Genomic DNA, 11,960 nt, shown 5'->3' with positions numbered 1-11,960 from the left:
AGAGTGTGTGTGTGTGTGTGTAATACTGCCTTGCTGCAGAGTTTGTGTTATACCGCTTTGCTCTGCTGAGTGTGTTTGTGTTAATTACGGTCTGTCTGTCTGTATATTCTTTTGTCTGTCCGTCTGTCACTCAAGGGTAAGGGGGTGTCCTTAACCTCTCCTTTGTTGTCTCGGTCTGTCTCTCTGTCTCTGTCGCTCTTTCTGACTCTCTCCCTCTCAGCGGAGATCAAAGCCAATGAAAAACACACATCTCTGAAGCAGTTTTAGCTTGTGCCTCCAAATGACTGCTGTACAACAACCAGACCCCATCTGACTGCTGTTTGGGAAACAGTCCCCAATTCACTGCTGTACACCATTTACGTATCATACATGCTGTTTCTCTTTCGAAACTTGTAAAGCACTACTTCTATTTTGCAGCTGATACTGGTAAAATGTTAATACACTATGATTGTATTGAAACATTATTGTACATAAAGCACTGGGAACATTTTCAAACATAATGTGGTTAACTTCTATTTCAACTCAATGGGCGAGGGCGGGATGAAAAAAAACATTTTAGCATTTCTTGTTCTGTTACAGTGTTAAGAGAAAGATAAATTCAATTCAATTTAATTCAATTCAATTTAATACAATTCTCTCTCCCTCATTCTCATTCTCATAAATCAGACTCAAACCATCCGTTGTCAGGGTCGTGAATGCTAGCTACTGACTGGATTGGAAATACTCTTATGTCGCCTAGCGCCATATGTAACTGATGAAACCATTCATAGCACAGCGCAGAGCTATCGGTTTTTGGACGTCCCCATTTCACTGCTGTACAGCAAACATCGTCCCCAAATACCTGTGTCTGTGTGTCACCGACTTAGTTGCTCTGCAGAGTCTGTGTGTGTAATACTGCCTTGCTCTGCTGAGTTTGTGTGTTATACCGCTTTGCTCTGCTGAGTGTGTGTGTTTGTGTTAATTACGGTCTGTCTGTATATTCTTTTGTCTGTCCGTCTGTCACTCAAGGGTAAACCGGCACGATTAGCCTAGTGGTAAGGCGTCCGCCCCATGATCGGGAGGTCGTGGGTTCGAACCTCGGCCGGTGTCACGATTTCATCTTTCGCCTGTGTACATATTTCCCCCTCGATATTTACTCGAGACCGAAATGTTGTTTCCTGGTAAAATTAAGAAGAGAAATTATTTATGGACGAAAAGCATGTCAGTTTCTTGCATGTGAAAAAAATTGGTTGTGAAATTAAATAGATTTCACTCCCAAAATCGAATTCTTCGAAAACGTGTGCCGAGTGGTTACGTCCCTTGAGTAAGAAGGGAAACATTTTAGGATGAATCAAATTTCTAAGTTAAATAAAATAATTGGTTGGACAAATTTGGCCCCATGAATGTAAGGTACACAAGGTCGCTCATCAGTATTATCGAAGGGTGTTTTTTTTGTTCAGTGTAGAGTTTATACTAGATCAACGAGGCCGAAAATCGAAATATCAACACGGCGAAAGATGAAAACGTCACACCGGGTCATACCTAAGACTTTAAAATTGGAAATCTAGTGGCTGATCCACATCCCATTTTGGTGCAATCCCATTTTGCCGCCGTCCCATTTTTTTCCCCATCCCATTTTCGCGACATTTCACAAGCCAAGCGTCATTTTATAAAATTTATAATTTTGGATGATTAATGAGATGAGGATGATTATAATGATGATGCTATGGATTTCCAATTTGGATTGAGACTACGTGACAGGGCATTTTACTAACATGTCATAACAATAGCGCGACATCCCATTTTGACACCATATCCCATTTGGCCGCCATGCCGTTTCACCGTATTCCATTTATCCTCCATCCCATTGTCGCGACATTTCACAAGCCAAGCGTCATTTTACTACCGTGTCATAACAATAGCACGTCATCCCATTTTGACACCATCCCATTTGGCCGCCATCACATTTTTTATTTATTCTTCTTGCCAAGCCTCACTATACTACTATACTGCGTTATTCAACTAGGAAGACATTCCGTTTACGCCAAATTCCATTTTTGCCACAATCCAAAATGTCGCAAAATAGAGATGGCGGCAAAATGGGATGACGGCAAAACGGCATGGCGACAAAATGGAATGTGGCGCTAGTGGTTTGACACGCTGGTAAAATGACACATGGCCTATGAAATGTCGCAAAAATGGGATGGGGGCAAAATGGGATAACGGCCAAACGGGATTGCGCCAAAATGGGAAGTGGAGCTAATGGTACATGACATGGTGGTAAAACGACACTTGGCCTGTAAAATGTCGCAAAAATGGGATGAGGGCGAAATGGGCTAACGGCGAAACGGGATTGCGCCAAAATGGGATGTGGAGCTAATGGTACATGATATGGTGGTAAAATGACACTTGGCCTGAGAAATGTCGCCAAAATGGGATGGGGGCGAATTGGGATAACGGCGAAACAGGACTAATAGATCCCTTGACTTGGGGTAGTGCGACTCTGTCACTGCTAGCTTTTCACTCGGAGGAAGCGACCGGAATTTCCCAACGATGGGACATCCTAGTAATGAATTTTTTTTTTTTTTAATTCTTAAAATTAACAGAGTCGCGCTACCCCAAAAGTCAAGGAATTTCGTGTTTGTCCCTTGACTTTGGAGATGACAAGAAAATATCGGGCGCACAAACGTGATTTGTAAAATTTTTCACAACATATGTCGCCTAGCGCCATGTATGTGATGAAACCATTCATATAGCTCTGCGGGAGCTCTGCACTTTTGGACGTCCCCATTTCACTGCTGTACAGCAAACATCGTCCCCAAATACCTGTTTGTTTCTAAACAATCACGCTGGAGGTTGCATTTTATGTAATAACCTCCTGAAATGAGTTTTGACACTTTAGAATGGCATGTAAAATGACACATGGCCTATAAAAGGTCGCAAAAATGGGATGGGGGCAAAATGGGATAACGGCCAAACGGGATTGCGCCAAAATGGGACGTGGAGCTAATGGTACATGACATGGTGGTAAAATGACACTTGGCCTGTAAAATGTCGCAAAAATGGGATGGGGCGAAATGGGTTAACGGCGAAACGGGATTGCGCCAAAATGGGATGTGGAGCTAATGGTACATGATATGGTGGTAAAATGACACTTGGCCTGAGAAATGTCGCCAAAATGGGATGGGGGCGAATTGGGATAACGGCGAAACAGGACTAATAGATCCCTTGACTTGGGGTAGTGCGACTCTGTCACTGCTATCTTTCCACTCGGAGGAAGCGACCGGAATTTCCCAACGATGGGACATCCTAGTAATGAATTTTTTTTTTTTTAATTCCTAAAATTAACAGAGTCGCGCTACCCCAAAAGTCAAGGAATTTCGTGTTTGTCCCTTGACTTTGGAGATGACAAGAAAATATCGGGCGCAAAAACGTGATTTGTAAAATTTTTCACAACATATGTCGCCTAGCGCCATGTATGTGATGAAACCATTCATATAGCTCTGCGGGAGCTCTGCACTTTTGGACGTCCCCATTTCACTGCTGTACAGCAAACATCGTCCCCAAATACCTGTTTGTTTCTAAAAAATCACGCTGGAGGTTGCATTTTATGTAATAACCTCCTGAAATGAGTTTTGACACTTTAGAATGGCATGTAAAATGACACATGGCCTATGAAATGTCGCAAAAATGGGATGGGGGCAAAATGGGATAACGGCCAAACGGGATTGCGCCAAAATGGGACGTGGAGCTAATGGTACATGACATGGTGGTAAAATGACACTTGGCCTGTAAAATGTCGCAAAAATGGGATGGGGGCGAAATGGGCTAACGGCCAAACGGGATTGCGCCAAAATGGGACGTGGAGCTAATGGTACATGACATGGTGGTAAAATGACACTTGGCCTGTAAAATGTCGCAAAAATGGGATGGGGGCGAAATGGGTTAACGGCGAAACGGGATTGCGCCAAAATGGGATGTGGAGCTAATGGTACATGATATGGTGGTAAAATGACACTTGGCCTGAGAAATGTCGCCAAAATGGTATGGGGGCGAATTGGGATAACGGCGAAACAGAACTAATAGATCCCTTGGGGTAGTGCGACTCTTTCCACTCGGAGGAAGCGACCGGAATTTCCCAACGATGGGGCATCCTAGTAATGAATTTTTTTTTTTTTTTAATTCTTAAAATTAACAGAGTCGCGCTACCCCAAAAGTCAAGGAATTTCGTGTTTGTCCCTTGACTTTGGAGATGACAAGAAAATATCGGGCGCACAAACGTGATTTGTAAAATTTTTCACAACATATGTAGCCTAGCGCCATGTATGTGATGAAACCATTCATATAGCTCTGCGGGAGCTCTGCACTTTTGGACGTCCCCATTTCACTGCTGTACAGCAAACATCGTCCCCAAATACCTGTTTGTTTCTAAAAAATCACGCTGGAGGTTGCATTTTATGTAATAACCTCCTGAAATGAGTTTTGACACTTTAGAATGGCATGTAAAATGACACATAACCTATGAAATGTCGCAAAAATGGGATGGGGGCAAAATGGGATAACGGCCAAACGGGATTGCGTCAAAATGGGACGTGGAGCTAATGGTACTCGACATGGTGGTAAAATGACACTTGGCCTGTAAAATGTCGCAAAAATGGGATGGGGGCGAAATGGGCTAACGGCGAAACGGGATTGCGCCAAAATGGGATGTGGAGCTAATGGTACATGATATGGTGGTAAAATGACACTTGGCCTGAGAAATGTCGCCAAAATGGGATGGGGGCGAATTGGGATAACGGCGAAACAGGACTAATAGATCCCTTGACTTGGGGTAGTGCGACTCTGTCACTGCTAGCTTTCCACTCGGAGGAAGCGACCGGAATTTCCCAACGATGGGACATCCTAGTAATGAATTTTTTTTTTTTTTATTCCTAAAATTAACAGAGTCGCGCTACCCCAAAAGTCAAGGAATTTCGTGTTTGTCCCTTGACTTTGGAGATGACAAGAAAATATCGGGCGCACAAACGTGATTTGTAAAATTTTTCAAAACATATGTCGCCTAGCGCCATGTATGTGATGAAACCATTCATATAGCTCTGCGGGAGCTCTGCACTTTTGGACGTCCCCATTTCACTGCTGTACAGCAAACATCGTCCCCAAATACCTGTTTGTTTCTAGAAAATCACGCTGGAGGTTGCATTTTATGTAATAACCTCCTGAAATGAGTTTTGACACTTTAGAATGGCATTTAACGCTCATTGAAGTTTTAAAAAACTTTTTAACACCTAAAACATTCATAGCACCAATAACGTAATTCTAGCTCTGCACTTTCTGGCCACATACGTCCCCATTTGACTGCTGTACAGCAAACATCGTCCCCAAATGCCTGTTTTTCTAAAAATCACGCTGGAGGTTGCATTTTATGTAATAACCTCCTGAAATGAGTTTTCACACTTTAAAATGGCATTTAACGCTCATTGAAGTTTTAAGAAACTTTCTAACACGTAAAACAAAAGAGACCCCAAATGCCTGTGTTTTGAGCAAGATGGCATTTTGATACACAGCCGACCCCAAATGACTGTAAAACCACCTATGTGTGTTGTGTGTGTATGTGTGCATGTGTGTGTGTGTTTATGTGTCTGTGTGTGTGTGTTTGTGTGTGTATGTGTGTGTGTGTTTGTGTGTGTGTGTGTGTGTATGTGTGTGTGTATGTGTGTGTGTGTGTGTGTGTGTGTGTGTGTGTTTATGTGTGTGTGTGAAGCTGGATGAAGTGGGTCCCACTGTTCTTACCGGGCCTCACTACTTGAGAGGTTGGTGTGTGTGTGTGTGGGTGTGTGTGTATGTGTGTATGTGTGTGTGTGCGTGCGTGTGTGTGTGTGTGTGTGTGCATATGTGTGTGTGTGTGTGTGTGTGTGAGTGTGTGCATGTGTGTGTGTGTGTGTGTGTGTGCGTGTGTATGTCACAATGATATAAAATGTAGAAATTAATGACTGTTTTTTTCATAATTTGTTTCTTTCTATTAAACAGGGAAGGAGTTTTTTGTTGAGATGGTTTTGCCTTTATAGCATATCTTGTTGTTGTTGTTGTTGTTGTTGTTGTTGTTGTTGTTGTTGTTGTTGTTGTTGTTTTTGTTGTTTTTGTTGTTGTTCTGTTGTTGTTGTTGTTGTTGTTGATATGAATGTTGTTGTTGTTTTTGTTTTTAATGTTATTGTAGTTGTTGTTCTTCTTTCAACTGATCATGCTAAGAATATTGATTAATCAACGGCGTCATATTTTGCTGTTGCGATGCATGCTACTTATGCCTGTTATTACCTTTTCAGTCCACAAGCACAGTCCTATCAAGCTGACGTCATCTTCGCCCCCTCCCTGTGACTACTCAACCGTGGTCCCCGCGACATCCACCCCGGGAAGTACTAAAGCTACTGCTGTCTACGGGCCTACAGGTATGGTAGACATGGAAACAGACAGTTACAATGCCTATTAACAAAAATATATCGAGGGACTATAGGGTGACATATAATACAACTTGAACCTGTGATCACACAACAAGCTGTTCTTTTGAACATAGAAGGTCATGCGAACCAATAGTGTGGAATAAAAGAACTACAACATAATTTACTATGCCAAACACGTAAAAACAAATCATAGCCAAAGCACAGGAAAGAGAAACAAAATAGAAAAGGCCGTTCAAAAGAAAAACACCCTAATTCTCTGAATAATTCGGTATTTATATTGTGTGCATTCGTGTTCGTACTTTTTGAAGGTGGCCTTGGCGAATTATGACAGCGTTCTATTTCGATGTACACGTTGTCAAGGGTATACCCTCTAATAATGTTGTTCCCAACTCTGGGTGTCATGTTCTTCGTGGTTTTTACATAGAGGGAGAATCGAGACGAGGGTCGTGGTGTATGTGTGTGTGTGTGTGTGTGTGTGTGTGTGTGTGTGTGTGTGTGTGCGTGCGTGTGTGTAGAGCGATTCAGACTAAACTACTGGACCGATCTTTATGAAATTTGACATGAGAGTTCCTGGGTATGAAATCCCCGAACGTTTTTTTCATTTTTTGGATAAATGTCTTTGATGACGTCATATCCGGCTTTTCGTGAAAGTTGAGGCGGCACTGTCACGCCCTCATTTTTCAACCAAATTGGTTGAAATTTTGGTCAAGTAATCTTCGACGAAGCCCGGACTTCGGTATTGCATTTCAGCTTGGTGGCTTAAAAATTAATTAATGACTTTGGTCATTAAAAATCTGAAAATTGTAAAAAAAAAAAAAATATTTATAAAACGATCCAAATTTACGTTTATCTTATTCTCCATCATTTGCTGATTCCAAAAACATATAAATATGTTATATTCGGATTAAAAACAAGCTCTGAAAATTAAATATATAAAAATTATTATCAAAATTTTTTTTCGAAATCAATTTAAAAACACTTTCATCTTATTCCTTGTCGGTTCCTGATTCCAAAAACATATACGTATGATATGTTTGGATAGTGAACGACGAAGAAGAAGAAGATATGTTTGGATCAAAAACACGCTCAGAAAGTTAAAACGAAGAGAGGTACAGAAAAGCGTGCTATCCTTCTCAGCGCAAGTACTACCCCGCTCTTCTTGTCACTTTCACTGCCTTTGCCGTGCGCGGTGGACTGACGATGCTACGAGTATACGGTCTTGCTGCGTTGCATTGCGTTCAGTTTTATTCTGTGAGTTCGACAGCTACTTGACTAAATATTGTATTTTCGCCTTACGCGACTTGTTTACATTTAGTCAAGTTTTGACTAAATGTTTTAACATAGAGGGAGAATCGAGACGAGGGTCGTGGTGTATGTGTGTGTGTGTATGTGTGTGTGTATGTTACGTGTGTATGTGTGTGTAGATGTGTATGTGTGTGTGTGTGTGTGTGTGTGTGTGTGTGTGTGTGTATATGTGTGTGTGTCTGTCTGTCTGTGCGTGTGTGTGTGTGGAGCGATTCAGACCAAACTACTGGACCGATCTTTATGAAATTTGACATGAGAGTTCCTGGGAATGATATCCCCGGACGTTTTTTTCTTTTTTTCGATAAATATTTTTGATGACGTCATATCCGGCTTTTTGTAAAAGTTTAGGCGGCACTGTCACACCCTCATTTTCCAATAAAATTGATTGCAATTTTTGTAAAGCAATCTTCGACGAAGGCCGGACTTCGGTATTGCATTTCAGCTTGGTGGCTTAAAAATTAATTAATGACTTTGGTCATTAAAAATCTGAAAATTGTAATAATTTTTTTTATATAAAACGATCCAAATTTACGTTCATCTTATTCTACATCATTTCCTGATTCCAAAAACATATAAATATGTTATATTTGGATTAAAAACAAGCTCTGAAAATTAAAAATATAAAAATTATGATCAAAATTAAATGTCAAAAATGGATTTAAAAACAATTTCATCTTATTCCTTGTCGGTTCCTGATTCCAAAAACATATAGATATGATATGTTTGGATTAAAAACACGCTCAGAAAGTTAAAACGAAGAGAGGTACAGAAAAGCGTGCTATGCAGCACAGCGAAACCACTACCGCGCTGAACAGGCTCGTCAGTTTCACTCCGTTATGCACAAGCGGCGGACTACGGTCATTGTGAAAAAATGCAGTGCGTTCAGTTTCATTCTGTGAGTTCCACAGCTTGACTAAATGTAGTAATTTCGCCTTACGCGACTTGTTCTTTCTTTCTTTTATCGTTTATCTGTCTGTCTGTTTTCGCTTCATATCTGACAATGTACCTTGACTCCTTGACTTAATTTCACCCAGGGGCAAAGAGAACGGCCGGAGCGGGCTGTTGGGTCAAGGTCAGGTCATGTCCAGCTCACCGTGACCAGGAGGGTTTCTTCTTTGATGCCTGGGGTTCAACCAACCGTGACACAGGTAGGTACAGGGTTTCTCTGCGAATATACAATTACCCAGCTTGCTTAGTTTTAACTGCGATTGCATTTTTCTTTCGATCTATGTAGTTTCAAGGGCTGGATGTGTGTGTGTGTGTGTGTGGGGGGGGGGGGGGGAGCTGAATCGTCGAAATGACAACAAATCTAAAGTTCAACCAATCCAACGACGCGGCTGACTCCCACCCGGTTGGTAACTTTTTCGTGCACCTCGGCCCTTGCTTCCGGCCGGAAGCCACCCCACCCCCCCCCCCCCCCCCCCACCACCCCCTCCATTAGCCGGAAAATTTACCTTTTTTCTCGAGAAGAATCCAAGAATACCTCTTATCAACAGCATCCGGGGGTTAATGACCCCCCCCCCCCCCCCGACTCCCCATCTGGCCACAACTTGTATCCCTGCGTCATTTTGCATACACTAGGTCCAGCCCCGTTTTTTTGTGAAGGGTCAATTGCGAAGGTCTTCAGCACTTAATGCACGATTTTACCTGGGGCAACTTGACTTCCCAACAGCTTTTGCAAGAACTGGGGGCCGAACTATTTTGTTGATTGAAGGCTTTGACTACAACCTCTGGATACCCGGGGTTCATCGGGTGGTATTTTGTTTTCTCTTTCGTTCTCTTCACTCGCTTGATCATTGGGTAAGTTAGTTACTAGTGCGAGCTTTCTTGATAATATACACGCTCTTTTTGTCCTGCAACTTTGATTGATGCAGGGGCGGTAGAAGATGAATGCTTCGACCGTGCGCGAGACCACTGGACACAGTGTGGTTCCCATAGCAACGCTCCTGTCACCGCCTACTTTCGGCCCAATGGGACCAGTCACACCGTTCCCTGAAATCATGCCTCGTAAATGTACTCTGCTAACTGGCATTTTTCCGATTAATTTCGACATTGTCTACGATATTTTTGCTTAATTTGGTTTCAAATAGATTTGTTTTTGACATTTCTGAAGTCTCTTTGCGTGTTGTTTTGTGATGAAGCTCGTCAGAGACATCATCAATACTTTTTATTTGATCGTTTTATTTGATTATTAAACACTTCCTAACATTGCCTGCGATGTTTATGCTTGAGTTTGTGAAAATATTGCATTTGCCTTGATGGACTTCGATTAGGAATCGAACCATGTTTCACCACGTCTGGTAGCTTTCTGTTTGCGTTTCAACACAAACAAAACATGTGCGATCGAGTTTGTGTGTGTTTGTGTGTGTGTGTGTGTGTGTTGACCAAAAGTTTCTGCTGTCATTCTGATAAATAGGCTGTCCTTTTACAATTGATATGTGTAAAGCAGCAGACCTACAGTATTTTCGGATATATAAAACAAGATACCACACACACACACAGACGCACATCCTCTTCTCCCCTCTCCTCTCTATCCCCCCCCCCCCCCCTCTCTCTCTCTCTCGACCAACCACCTCTTTCTCTTTTTAGCAATACAACTGAAAGACAACACGTTCCAATAAGTGAATGACAAGATTAATTGTAATAGGTATCTTCACACAACACAGTGGGCATGTTTCCTTGGCGACCCTAGTCACTATAGGGGCGGACATGACGTCACTCTGGTTGCTCTAGTCCGACCCGAACACAGCCGAGGGTTTGTGTGGTTCCATATTGGCGTCGAATGTTGTGAGTGCGATCTGTCAAGTGATGTTTTACTTACGAGACGCATTTAAGAGGGTTATGTTCATTTCAAAGCACATTCTGCATTGACAACTAGTTTGATGTGTGTTGGCTATCTTTACGAAGAAGATGTGGTGGATATTGAGTTTGTTTATGTGAGTTTGTTTGATCGTTAAGTAACTCCAAGAACATCCATCTCAGGGGCGGATCCAGGGGGGGGGGGGGGGGGGTGGTTCCGGGGTTTCCGTACCTCCCCCCCTCCCCATCCAGCCTAAATTTAAAAAAGATAGAAAGAAAGAAAAAAGAAATAGATTTGAAAAAAAAATAATGGCTCAGATTGCACCAGATTGCTCCATTTTCCTTGTGTTTATCAAAAGTTTCCGGGGGGGGGGGGGGTGGCATGCCGGCCTTTGTCTTCTAAATGACGGTTTTTGGAAGGTAGTTGGGTAATTGGACGGCACAGGTTGCACCAGATCGGTCATTTTTCCTTGTTTTGATCCAAATTTGCTTCTTAAATTAACTTTTGGAAGGTGTATCAGGGGAACTTTCTTGGCTCTGATAGCACCAGATTGCTTTATTTTCCTTGTTTTTATCAACATTATCCCCCGGACCCCCCATTCACACCCTCAACTAAACGCTTCGCGTCGTCGATTAAAGAAATTTGGAACACCCCCCCCCCCCCCCTTAAAAATGATTTGATCCGCACCTGCCATCTAGCGACGGCTACACTTTTGCCCGGTTTTTGTTAATAACAGCAAAACTGTACGTAACGTTTTGTTTTGCGAATAATTACAGGTCCCAACATAGTTATTATGGGGGCGAGGACGCCCCCATTCTATACGGATAGTTTCGAGGTTGACCATGGGCAGCGCCATTTTGTTGTGAAATACGTCATCAGTTTGTGTACACAGGAAGTTGTGACATCCGTCACCCTATGGGAGGGGTGACGTCAAAATTGTTCATCTGTAGAAAGTTGTGAAATCCGTCACCCTATGGGAGGGGTGACGTCAAAATTGGTCATCACAGAGTTTGTGTAACACAGGAAGTTGTGAAATACGTCACCCTATGGGAGGGGTGACGTCAAAATTGTTCAACAAAAACATGATATGTCGCTTTGTGCAGGGTCAACTGCAACAAACTCAAACCGAGCCATTCATACCTAGCTGTATTTGAGTGACTTATATACCCGACATTTTTATTTCTTATCTTTAGCACAGGTGTAGGAAAAATCATGAACCAAAATGTTATTTATTTTCTAATTTAACATTTTTTTTACAAATATGACCATGGTCTTTTAAACATACAGTGACATTAAACATTGTTATGTAAAAAAAAAGAAAAAAGAAAAAAAGCTTTTGTGCACAAATCAGAAAATACATTGTACATTTTACCTACAGGCCAAACCGTGAGTGTCTGTGGCAAAGCCCGACCCAGGAAATT

The 11,960-nt window shown here is 42.1% G+C and overlaps 1 long non-coding RNA gene across 1 annotated transcript; it reads left to right on the top strand.

The window, feature by feature from the left end:
• The first annotated feature begins 5,733 nt into the window (after nucleotides 1-5,733).
• Nucleotides 5,734-9,950, top strand: LOC138975168 (uncharacterized). The gene is made up of 4 exons (XR_011458534.1): nucleotides 5,734-5,789; nucleotides 6,300-6,422; nucleotides 8,774-8,887; nucleotides 9,614-9,950. It is a non-coding gene; the product is annotated as an uncharacterized lncRNA (long non-coding RNA).
• The last annotated feature ends 2,010 nt before the right edge of the window (nucleotides 9,951-11,960 follow it).

Source organism: Littorina saxatilis, linkage group LG9 (assembly GCF_037325665.1).
Source record: "Littorina saxatilis isolate snail1 linkage group LG9, US_GU_Lsax_2.0, whole genome shotgun sequence".
Lineage (NCBI taxonomy): Eukaryota > Metazoa > Mollusca > Gastropoda > Littorinimorpha > Littorinidae > Littorina > Littorina saxatilis.
Note: the sequence above shows the minus strand (reverse complement) of the source record. Positions and strands in the feature narration are given on the sequence as shown.